Genomic DNA, 13,591 nt, shown 5'->3' with positions numbered 1-13,591 from the left:
TTTTTTTTTTTAATTATTATTTTAGCAGACTGTATTTCTTGTGAGTGGGCGTGGCTTTAGCTCATTCAACCAACACGCCCACACCATCCTATGGCAGTGGTGCTGCCTCATTTTCAAAATTTTAGAGCTTAATTTTTTAAACTTAGAGATGTTTTTCATTACTGAAATTTGGCTTTGTGGTTCATAACATCAAACAACCTATCAAACAACAAGCCTAATATACAGAATTTTTTTCATCACTTTACAGGGACTTTAAAGCTATTAAAGTAGTGGGTTAAGTCAGGAATACTACTGAGCCTGAATCTAGCCAGTGTTATGGTTAAACAAGTGACAGTGTTACCTGGTGACTTTTTGTTGATTGCATCTGTGGTTGTTATAGTTACAATAGATATTGAAGACAGAATATTTCCCCAAAAAAGCCCCTTTCCTTTATTTTTGTATCCTATTTTTTATGTCCACACATTTCAAAAATGTCTAAAATTCTTCATAAAAACACAAAATACTTAAACATTGTTACCTTTACAGTTCAGTCCCAGAAATGTTTGATACTGTTACCAATGGCTGTTAACATTACTAGTTAATAGTGACACACAATATTATCAATAGGACACTGGTATCAGCTGATGTGAAAATTTCTGCAGATATTTTGGTTATAAAAATCTGCCTATATCAGCTGTAAATATTGGCCAAAAAAATCAAATATGTGAGTGTTTAGGCTGCTGAAGTCTTTCATCATTCCTTACACCTAAAAGTGTTTTAAGGACTGGAGTTTGTTATAATTTATTGTGTGGTTAAAGGAATGAAGTTTCAGGTTTGAATTAAATTTAAGAATTGATTTTGGCTAAAATTATCTTGTAAATGTTGGCAAATTGGAAATTCAAAATCCATTACTGGGCATCCACACTATCTATGTAGCTACATTCAAATGCCATGAAGTTCTGTGAAAGTTTAGTTTTCACAGAAAAAAGAAACTGCCAATAAAAAAAATGTAGGAAAGCTGTGTGGATTTCAGCTGGCGGCGCCTCTGACTTCAGACATGAATGTTATAACAGTTACACTGTGAGTCTGGTATCATAGTTGAGTGTAAAATGACCAGAGGAACAGGTGTGAATAATTTATCTACATTACTGGAACATGATGGGACAAGTGATGCATTTAAAGGCAACATAATTATCTCATAAGAATTGTTTTCTCTGCCATTTTCTGATGAGGAAATCAGGAAAAGTGATTGGCATGGTAGAGGTACAGTTGCAGGTATTTAAAAAAAGAGAGCAGATTCTTATTTTTCTCAAAACTACAAGTCATTTGTAGACATTTCTAAGATAATATGTTACCAAAATATTGAGTCCTGTGTTTATCATTTAAATAACTGCAACTGTTTGTAACATTTAACAAAAAAACATGGCAGTATTTTCTCATGGAGTGTCAGTGACCAATAAGACGAAGTTCTCAGGAGTTCTACACTCTGACAGTGTTATATAAGGAGGTATGATGATTAAAAGTGTTCATGATCTCTCACTGCTGATATGGTTGGTAGTTCACAGAAGGTCAGAGAATTAAAACAAGATGTTAAATGTTGCACCCTGCATAGCAGCACTTTTAATCAAGGCACTGCAGTGTTATTCATTTCCTTGATACCTATTGAGTGATGTCCTGAAATTACACCTCGCTATTATATTATCTCTTCATGGTACAAAATACAAGGAAGAGCCATCTATGGAGATATTAGTGTGGCAAAACTATGTATAAATGGATCAAGTATGTAAATAGATCTACATTTATGCATAAAAGTGTGCTTACAGATCATTCATCTTAACAAAACAGTGATAAATTACAAAGTAAAAAACACTGTTGGGTACTTCTTTGATTAAAATGACTCCTTAATTCAAGCCAACAAGTAATGATCGGAAAGGCTGGGTGGATGGATTGCAGTATGTCTGAGAGCCTGAGCTCGGTGCACCCTCCTCACATTCATTGTGGATCTTGCTCTGGAAAAGTAGTGAAAAGTGGGAACTGGACATCTGTGTGTATTTTCAGTTCTTGGATCAAAAACACTTGATTTTCAGGAATACATAACTTATTTGGCATTATGGATAGGCATTCACAAATTGCTGCAGCAACATCTTACAGATGTTGGAATAGTTTTGCAACAATAATATCTCCATGGATGTCAATATCTTCTTGAAGTTTGCTGCAACTTTTGTGAACTTCCAGCCGTAACGGCTTGACTGCTCATCATACGGACAGTGCCTGAACATGCAGACATAGCCTCAGTTGTTGTAGAGTGGCTCTGAATGGACATGAGGAAAGAGAGGAAGGCTTCAGATCAAATAAACAGATATTTTTTTAAGGATTCTGTTAAAAATGCAGTAGGATTTGGATCAACTTCTCAGGAAAGGGCATTAGCAGTTTATGTTTGAAACACAAACCTGTGTCTAAAAATATTTATGTGTAAAAAAATATATTTAATCACATATAGTTTACCCATAACATTCATACATGTCTTGCTGTTATGCTATTATGAAACACTGTATGTATATACCAAGTCTGTAGCTAGATGTAAATACTGCTGCAGACTGTCTGTTATCATAGCGTCATTTCCCTCTGACATGTATACATCTATGTCTGTATGATGAAAATATTACTCAAAAGTCTTCACTGTGGAGAGCTCTGATTGCAGTTTGGCCAACGTAACTGATCTCAATGCTGCTTTTTAAAATAATAATAATACTCTGCTGTCAGTGGAAGAGAAATGGTCTGTATTCAAAACCGCCTCACATAGTGGCAGTACATTCTGATTTGGTCAAAATGTAGCATACACTATTGGAGCAAATGCTAAAATAAACAGATGTTGCCCTGATTTTTGACCCTGTCACATTTATAGTGCAGTGATAAGACTCAAATACCAAAGAAATGACTTTTTTTGATTTGTTAAATAGCCATAACAAATGCCTCATTTGTTTATCTCGTACAAGTGTAGACTTTATTCAGACTGTAGCAACTTCAGCCATTAGCTAGGCTATTGTTTACTTTCCAAGACTAGAAACAAGTCAAACTGGGCCGAGCATACTGCAAAATAACACCTGGCTGGTGCAGTTATGCTACACATTGCGTAAGTAGTACGCAACTTCATACTGCCTCAACTGAAGAGTGTGGTAAGCGGTTTTGAGTTCAGCCATAGAGTCTAATGGCCAACCTCCTTTTCAAAGCTCTCACAGTTTTTGAGTGTTAAAAACAGACATTTATTTCTTATACATTACTTTCCATACTCTGAATCTGCTTCAGAGGCCTCTGCAGTTCACATCATTTTCAACGTCCTTTCATTATAATCTCATATTATCAGCTGTATCACCATGAAACTCTGTAGACTTTATGCATTAACATGCTTTATGCATATAACAAATATGCAGTATCAACAAAGACAGGCTTATTTGGGACAAAGCATTTATTTTCCTACTAACAGTACATGCACTGAGCTTCAATGCTGAGACCAAGTGAAAGGGCAAAACCACTATGAAGAAGATGTTTTCACATAACTTCACAGACTGAGTTAAACAGCTTCACTGTAGTGGATGAAGCTGATCTGTATGCACTGCTTTATGATCAACATCTAAAGTAACAGAGAGGTATCACCTTTATTTGTAACTCCAGTATGCACATGCAGCAAAATGTAGATTCTAAAGACCTTGTACAGGCTTCATGTAAAACACTGTACAGAAAAGTTTTATTCTTCCTCTTTTTATTTTCCTTTTTCATCTTTAATTAACCTGAGATATCTCACTGACCTCCTTCTGCTGACCTCTCACTTTAAATTGCATGCTCTCATCTGTAAATAATGTGTTTATAGTTGTGGCTAAAAAACACTGTGGGTTAAAATTTCCCTTGTTTCTTTCCTTTGCGTGTCTTGTCTTTGTAAAGTTGTCTTAGATGTAGGCTTGGCTTTCTTCCTCATCGTAGATTATTGCACGTTCTCTGTTTTTACCAAGAAGAGGAACGTAAAAGATAGAAAGTTTGAGGCATGAGGCCATTTTACATCTCATCATCAGAATCAGGCTGTTTGTTCCTTTTTGAGAAACTCAAGCAATGATCTAAACCCAAACACATCATTCAGTGTGCTTTGGGCTTTAATTCAAATATTTGCTTGACAAGAAATGTTACTGTTGTTAGCTTTCATTTTGAATAAACTAACTACAACAACAACAAAAGTTATGTTTAAGAAGAGTTGAAGGTTCTCAAAAAGTAGTTCTGAAAATCAACTGAAATGTCCAAATGTTCTGTTTTTTAAATGGACTCATGTCTAGAAACATTGAGCAAATTAAAGTAAACCACACCTTAAATCATCGCAAACAAACACTTGGTTCTGCGATCAAACACGACAATGCTGCATTACGTTAACTTTAGCTTATCTTTTTTTATGTTGATAGTTTATTGAAAAGGCATTAACTTGACAAAAGTTTTTCATCTATTTAGGTTCCTTTACCAGCTGCTTGAAAAAGACTTCCAAGCCAAATAGGCTAAAACCTAACTCATTGCTAACAGTGCATTTATCTTCAAAAAACAAAACAAAACAAAAAAACAAAAAAAAACAAAACAAAACAAAAACATATTACATGAATTAGTACCCTGATACATTTCTAAAGGTGTTCATAAGAGACTGGACTAATCAACCAGAAGGAAAATAAACTTTCACTAAAACTTAAGGCCTTTTGTTTCTGAGTTTTTGCAAATACTAACATCGAACGTCATTGCTAACGGTACTGCTACCTTAATTGCTAATGTGTTCAGTTTAAAACATTTATTTTTCAATTTACAACTCTCTCTTCAAAAAATGTAACTTTAGCATAAAATTAGTCTGTAGCTCATTTAGCATACAGTGAGCTCCCATTATTTTCAACCACTGACTTCACAAAAGTTGCAAATCCCAGCTTCCTTTAATATAATCTAAACCTGAGCTGAGTTCGCAGAAAAATGCTAACTTTATGATGGCTCTTTGTACAAATATGATGGAGTAGCATTAGTGTTTCTCCACTTAGATTCATTGTGCTTTTGCTATGTGTGTATATCATTAAAGCCAGATGCTAGCACTTATTACCACCAACAAAGCTATCGAGAGTGTGGTACGGCTCTAGACCGTACATCTCTGATAGCCACTCTCACACACTGTTCATCTGAGACGACCTCTTTCAAAAAAATTTGAAGTCAAATCAGAGGAAACTTCTGTTTAGGGCCCGGGTAAGGGTTAAGGTAACAGTTAGGATACCAAATGGTAAAATTTAAAAACCTGGCCCGCAAAACCTGATCGCAGCTGTTGCTACGTAGCTAGTGTAGTTAAAGCTAAGGTCACAAACCTGCTACATAGCTATGTTAGCTTTAGCTATGTTTACTTAAGCTCACATTGCTAAAGCTATCTTAGCTATATTGGCTTATGTAGTGACTTTAATTAGGTAGCTAACATAGCTATGTTAGCTTTAGCTAAAGCAATGTTGTTATTTCATGAATGTAACTTCTAGACTGTGTATGTATGAAGTTGAATTAAAAAAATCTTAAAATGTACAGGCAAATTACAGCACTTCCTCTGAAATAGACGGAACCTCAGACAAATGGTCTGTCAGAGCGGCTGTAGACTGTCTTGAAGCTATGAGCGCATGCTACTGACTGATATTCAATGTTCAGTTTCTACATGTTAAAAACCAGTAATCTGAGGGAATTAAAAGTATAGCATCCAAAGTCATTTTGTAATTAAAACAATGATACTTTAGCATCGAATAGCTTGTGGTTAATTTGTCATGCACATTGCTGCTCCTCATTGATAAATTAAAAAAGAGCTTATTTTGTTAACTCAAACCAAGGAGTTGTAGCACAAAAAGGAGAACTTACTGATGACTGCTTGAAGAAGAGTAGCCCATAAATGTTTGTCTACCTAGCTTCATTGTGTTTTTGCTATGTGTGCATATCATTAAATGCAATTACTAACCCCTAACCTCATCGCTAACAGCACATGCCACTTAGCAATCGTAAACATTCAGAGAAATAAATTAAGGGAATTAAACAATTTCTAACTTGTAAAAAAAAAATGAGCTTACAATAGGTTAATAGTCACATCAAACCATATTAACAAGTAGCATAAGATTAGCTTGTAGCACATTTGTCATACAGCGTGTCCCTTTAAACATTACACAGATTGCTTACCTTGTTACCTGTTTTCAATAGCCTAAATCTAAACCTAGCTGTGTAAGCAAAACAATGAAAAACTAAATTTTGGATTGGGGAAAAAATTATAGAGCAGTCCTGAAATGTTTAGCTTGCTAGCTTTATTTTGTGTGTTTTATGTGTGTGTCATTAAAGCCAGATGCTACCACTAACAGCTAACCTCATTGCATGCCATTGACTGCATTGCTAAAATGTTCAGTTTTTAAATTTGTAACCAAAACACCAAACTGAGCAAATGGAAGGTAAAACTTCACCTTAAATCATTGCAAAAAAGTAGCATTAAATTAGCTTGTAGCTTGTTTATCAGTTAGCAGCTTTTGTGGGTTTATAAGGGAATTTTAGCCCTTTGGGATTTAGCTCTTGTTTTGAGCTATTGAACTACTTCTTCTGTGTTTTACAAACAGTATATAGATAGACTGGAGTACAAGTTTTGTTGCCTGTACAAACATAAAACTGTGATTTAAAAAAAATGTCATTCACCACCCTCCATGTTGATGTCATACCTGAGGTTTTACAAATTCAGAGATTTCTGACATGAGTCAAGTATTTACAAACCTTAAATTAAATCCAATGCCTAAGACACAATAATAACTTTTGATGAATTATTTAAGCTTTTAAATATTTGAACTCAGGTCAACTATATGCAAATCTAATGGACATCACAAGAAAGAGGAGAAAAACAAGTATTATTTCAATGTTGTGCATGTACAGTAGCAGATTCTCTTGCACGGTCACTTTGTTGTTTTCATTGTTAGTCAGACTGATTGTTTAGTTGTTTTATTAGTTTAGTCAGATGATTTTATTTTTTTGTCATTTAGTCTCTTTTAATAAGAAACTCTGGGAGATTTAATTTAAGAAGAGTCTGTAAAAAAGAAAAAATGCCCCAAGTAATGACCCCTGTCTTCTGGGACAACCAAGCCTTATGAACTTTGTGAAGTGAAAATTTTGAATGTTTGTATGTTATAAAAGAAAACATGGGTTGTTTTATATGTTAATACTGCCACAATAAAGCTCCCTGATAACTATATATTAAAATATGTGGCTTAAAGTGAATTATTTTACATGCATGACTGACCAAGTCATTAAGTACACTTGTTCACCTGCACAGTAATGCAAATATCTGATTAGCCCATTGCAGTGATCATAAAAAGTATTCACCCCCTTGGATGTTTTACCCTTTATTGATTTTATGAATCAATCATGGCCAGGATAACTGCCAGGATGTTAGAGTCATCAGTTCCAGTCTTTCCACGTAGAGTCTAATGTGACAGAAATGTGGAATAAAAACCAAACATCAGCAACTCTTCTTTACCAGTTATCACGGTCATGGTGTCTTTGATTCAGTCTGTAAAAGAATGTTCCTACAATCTACTCTCCATTTGAAGTGATTTATCACGATAATGATAAAGATAGAGTCTCTGTGATTCATGTGGGCTTTTTAAACGTGTCGTCTCACAATTACATAAAAACGCAAAGAAATTATCAGGACAACACGATTCCATAGCGGGAATAAATGCAAGAGTAAAAAAAAAGAAAAATACACACTGGCTGAGTGATAATCAACCGTGCCACAGCTTAAATGCTAAACAACTTACAACAACAGCACAGTCACATACCGTCAACATCCATGCTTCAATCTCTCCACAAACCTGAACATCTAAATACCACATAGTAGTTTTATCATGAGAAAACCATGTACATTACAAAACTATGTATGACCTTAGTAATATTTATCCCCCAGCAACCGAAGCTTACCTACCGTTAGCGTTATACTAAACTGCTTTTCAACATTCAAAAATGCCACAAAACGTCAGTGTTTGGAAATCTACATTTATCTAAAAAGCTCAAGCAACCATAACAGCTCAGTGAGAGGTTACAAGATCACGAAGTTAGAAGCTTACCTGTCCAAGAGAAGAGCTTCCAGGTTGTAATCACACTTGAGACCGATGCTATCACATAGTTCTCTCCATCTTTGAAATGCTTCTCATTTATCCACATTTTATTTCTCCTGGCATCGGCTGTCCTTCCTTGGGCTGCTTTTCAGTGTAGGCTGTCATTATTAGTGCCAGAAAAACAACTTTTCAGGCTGGTGAGTCCGCCATTGAACCAACTTCTCACAGTGCTGATGTGCGCACACTCTACCTTTGCAGCAGCCAGTAGGAACGCTCCCTCCATCCTGAGCCATGATTGGCTGCGAGTACTAGCCTCCTCATTTGCTGGAACATCGTCCCTTGCTGGTTTTCCTAAAGTGAAAGTGCAGCGTGAGGAGGCGGTGCAGAAGTTTGTTATTCTGTCAGATGACTTCAATAACAAGATCCCAACGAGTTGTGTTATTTTTGCGGGCATACGACACTAAAATAAATCACATACTACAGCTTTAATGTAGCCCTGGTGGGGGACAGAGGCTATCCCTGCTTGCCACACCTGTTGACACCATACATCGGGCCTACAACAGAAGCAGAGAGAGCCTACAACTGGGCCCACTCCAGAACTTGGGCTAGGATCAAGATGGTGTTGGGGCAACTGAAGTCTCGATTTCAGTGTTTGAAAGGCCTCAGGGTTAGCCCTGACAGGGCATGCAACATTGCTGTTGCATGTGCAGTCTTGCACAACATTGCCACAATACGGCACAAGAGGCTGCCTGCAGTTGCATTAGAGGAGCCATGGTGATGAAATTTAGCCAGCTGTTCCAGAAAATATGGATGGGAGAACAGTGAGGGAGCTGTATACCAATAGATATTTTAGTTAATGTTCGGGGCACTTTAAAAAGAAAAAAAAAAATATTGAAATAGGAGCTGTACTTACTTACATCTTTCTCCAGTTTTTAGATCTCCAGTTTAATTTTTTTGTTGTTGTTGTTTTTCAGTTTTTTGTATTCTTGTTCTATTTTACCATTTTCTATGGAAAGCAACAGGTGGTGTTTGTAAACAGAGCGGATATCCTGGAAAAAAAAAAAACAAAAAACAAAAAAACAAAACAAAACAAAACTGTAATTGTCTATTGCATGGTTAAAAAGTACAAAAAACCCAGTTACTTACTTCACTTCTTGAGGTTGTTGCTCCGGCCATGTCCTATGGTAAGGTATAGGGTTATTAAATGTGTAGAACAGAAACACATTCAAAGGATTCAAAAAATAAGAGTCCCACCTCTGGCATTTCCCTTACTGCTGATATGGTCTCCTCATCTTGTGCCCTTGATGTGCCAGGGCCCTCTTCCTACAGATGGAGGAATACTGCAGTTAATAAAAGCCCACACACCTTATGCCAAAAAAGAAAAAATCCAAACACTCACACACAGGTCTGGCAGGAATAACAACTCTTGAGAGGGGGAGTTCAGGAGAATTACTGTGTCTCCTGTAGCTAGAAGACAAAGGATGATTGTTAAACTTATTGTCACTGTAAAATAAATCAATAAATAATAGCCAACACACCTTGTAGAAAAACCTCTCTTGCAGTCTGAGGAACATTATCTGAAGACGACCCTCCATCTATTCCCTTGAGCACTGGGCGTCCCTTATTGACACTAATTGCCAGCTCTTCAGCTGGCGTTAGGGCATCAGGCGGAGGCCTCCCCACCAGCAGCAGTGGCCTCTGTCCTTTTTCTTGTGACTAATTGGACATCAACATAATCAAAAGCTTTAGTTGTGTAAACACAGAAACATTTCAAGATGAATGGGCAACTTACCATTCTGAAAAATGTTGTTATATTTAGTCTTGACCTGTTGTGCAGTTCTTTAAGGCTGTTTAGAGTACTCCTGTTAAAATGTGAATGTAAAGAATGAATAAAAGACAAAGGTTTGTGGATGACGGAAACTTACATATCATTTAATTTGGTCAATTGACAGCAAAAGCTTTATAGTTATGTCAGCATTGCTGAGACAGCCTACATAATATTGTAAACATATTATCTAATGTATGCCAAGCCTACGATAACCACAACTGTATATGCGTAATTTCAATGATTGGGCTATAAAATAAAATATCACGTACGTGTTTAATCTGTGCTGAATTACCTGCCATGCCATCTCTTTGGCTTTAGTCACAGCCATTGTGTTACCCTCCTTAGTGAGTATCTCTTTTTGTTCCTCATAAAGTTCTATGAGCAACTGTTGCTCTGCTGATGAAAAGAATTCTGTCTTCTTTTAGCCATTGTATCACCATTGCAGCAATCGATTGCTCGTGTTTCCTTATGTATCCCACTCGCTGATTACTCAAGCCTGAATGGAGTTAGCTGTGACAAGAAACTGCTGAATCGCGTAAGTGGAACAAGTTAGCAAGCAAACAGGAAAAAAGTCTCACAAAATTCAAAACAAAGAGAAGAGTGTGGGGGGGAAAGGACCTGAAAAAGAGGAAAGAATATACTTAACAGAAAATGATAAACACACAGGTAAGAAATGTCCAGGAGCTTGTCAGTGATTTGAGCCGGCTCACTGGGCTTCTCTGAGAAGTCAGAAATCAATCAAGCATAACATTCAACCACTAAAACTCATTTTTCTGTTCAGCAATGCAAGTAAATAACTATAATTTGACATATTAATCAGGAAATAGTAAAGTGCTTTACTATTTTTTTAGTTTTTTTGTAAATCAGTAAATTTGAAAATTCATGGATAACAATAATAATTATATTTTAGCATTAAAAAATATCATTTGGGTTAAAGAGCTTCTACATATTGGTGTATTAACCATTGCAGAAACATAAAAAATGATTTTGGTAATTACCAATGCTGTTAATTTAGGGCAGCTGTGGCATAAACCTTACTTTGGTTAGGGTTAGGGTGGTCTAATAAATTTGTTAAGCACTATACATACATATATATATATATAAATTTTAATATATATATATATAATTTAATCCTCCCCAAGTCAGGCAAGAATTCTCCATTCTAAGTTTCATGTCCTCTGTCCATAAGGTATGTTTAATGGATAAGGGTTTACATGAGGTTTGTTGAAAAAGGACAGATAGCTGGAAAGCACACCACTCTTTTGCCCTTTGTTGTCAAAAATAAAATGCAGAAGATGTGAGATCCTAGCAGTGATCCATAGCACTGCATATGCCTTCATAGATGAGAGTAGTTCATAGTCAACTGGATCTACTTCTTTTTAAATTCTAGTGTTCAGCCTGACAATCCCAGTAGATCAGCTGTTTCTGAAATATTTAGATCAGCCTGTCTAGCACAAGCAACAATGGGACACTCAAAGTCCCTTACATCAGCTTTCTTCCCCATTTTGATGCTTGTTTGAACTTCAGCAGATCTCTTGACATTGTACCGCTTGAATGCATTGGTTGCTGTCATGTGACTGGCTGATTAGAAACTTGCATAAACAAGGAGTTGACCAGGTGTACCCAATAAATTGATCAATGATTTTATGCCACAATTAGAATTACCTGTAATATTTTTTCATTTGTCATGGTTTAAAGTTTGAGAAACAGCCAAAAAGTTTCAAACACATATTATTATCCTGTTTTCAATGATGGCGCCTCCAACTATTGAAATCTTGAGCTTTGTCTCCCTCATGTGGTAAGACAGTGACATTGCGTGAACCCTGTGTTGGTGTCTCTATGGTGATGCTGGTGTAAACGACACATTTCTGTAGGGGAAGTAATGTTAAAACATTCAGGAGTCTATGAAAGTTATATAACTGTACACTTTTAGTTGTTTTAAAGGGCAGTCTGGACCATCAAGTGTAATGTAAAATAGAAAATATTTACATGATGGTGCCTAAGTCAAATTCTTCTACAGTGACTATAAAAGAAGAAATCTTTGAGGTAAGTGTGAATGTAAGTAGCTTGTGTTATTTCTAAGCCTTCATAGCATGAGAAAAATGTGAGAAATGTGAGAGCATTGTTCAGTGTTACACTTCGAATATGAAGCCTGATAAACGGCTTAACAAAATTTAAAAAACTGCATATTTGCTTTAACAAAGCAGCACCTCCAATTAAAATGTGAAATTCCCCCCAAAAAACGCCATTTGTAAGTGTCCACTTGAGGCTGGCTTCACAAGTCAAGGAAGTCAATTTAGACAATTAAGTGAAGAGTTGAGCAGAAGCGCAATCTTTTTTTCAAGCTGGAAGTCACAAAAATTACATATTATGGCTAATAAATGTCACAAAAATAACATGTTGTAAATAGGACTGTTAACATTAACGCGATAACGTTTATGATTAATCTTTAAACCTTAAGGCTTAAAAAAAATAATGCAATTTAATCATATGTCTAAGTTTGACCACAACTTGATCGCGTAGTCTTCCAGTGTGGATGTTTATGTACCTGGGGGTGAGGAGGTGAGGAGCAGGTCAGACACAGCCAGCAATGAGTGAGGAGACAGACGCAGGTCTGCTTAATGGCAATTTTCTTTTTAAAACGCTGGAGAATGTTAATTAAGATAAAACCAAAATTCTGGGGACATGCTGCAGTGATGAACTGTCTTCACACCGAAGCACAAGTACCGCCTTCGGGGAAAGCAAATCTGTGCTAATGTTAGCAAAGATGCTAACAACAACAAGATCAAGCCATGGTCAAACCACTCTCTTCAGCTGCTTCAGAACAGTTTTCTTCTCAGCTGCTCAGATAAATGCTGAAAAGTGCTCCCACACGTCAAGCAAGTCTTCTTCTTCTTCTTCTTCTTCTTCTTGTGTAACGGCGGGTGGCATCCAACGTTAGAGGAGCACTACCGCCACCTACTATGCAGGAGTGTGAGCCAGAGGACCCTAGTCCCATCAGGAAATTAAGTGCATAATATTTACTTTACTCTAAATTCTGTTCATTATATACTTCTTTTCCCAGACTAAATAAATCCTTAAGGTTCAACACTCTCATTCCACTTTCCTGTAGTTTCCTTAAAAGAATTTCTCTTTGATTATTAAACTTTTGACACTTACATATAACATGTTCTACTGTTTCATCCTCGACTCCACAGCCACATCTCCCTGTTGGATGTTTTCCAATTAAATGCATGGTTTTGTTTAATCCGGTGTGACCTAGTCTTAATCTTGATTTAACTGTTTGTTCCCTGGAAGATCTCCCTATTATTTCCATTCTACCCACTTTTTGCTTAATTTCATAAAGATGTCGTCCTTTATTGCCTTCATCGCAGCACTTTTGCCATTCACTCATGACTCTGTTCTTTATTAGTGCCTTTCCCTATGATTTACTAAATTTTATTTCCATAATTCTATTGTGTTTCAGAGCTTGTTTTGCAAGAAAATCTGCAATTTCATTCCCCTCAATACCTCTATGTGCTGGTACCCACATGAATCGGACTGCTGTCCCTTGATGGTGTAGTCTGAATAATGTTTCAGGGATTTCATAGAGAATATCTGGTCTGCTGTGAGATGACATGGACTGCAGTGATTCAAGTGATGATAATGAATCTGAACATAT

The sequence above is a fragment of the Cheilinus undulatus genome, linkage group 5, assembly GCF_018320785.1.
Source record: "Cheilinus undulatus linkage group 5, ASM1832078v1, whole genome shotgun sequence".
Taxonomy (NCBI): Eukaryota; Metazoa; Chordata; class Actinopteri; order Labriformes; family Labridae; genus Cheilinus; species Cheilinus undulatus.
This window is presented reverse-complemented; position numbering follows the sequence as displayed.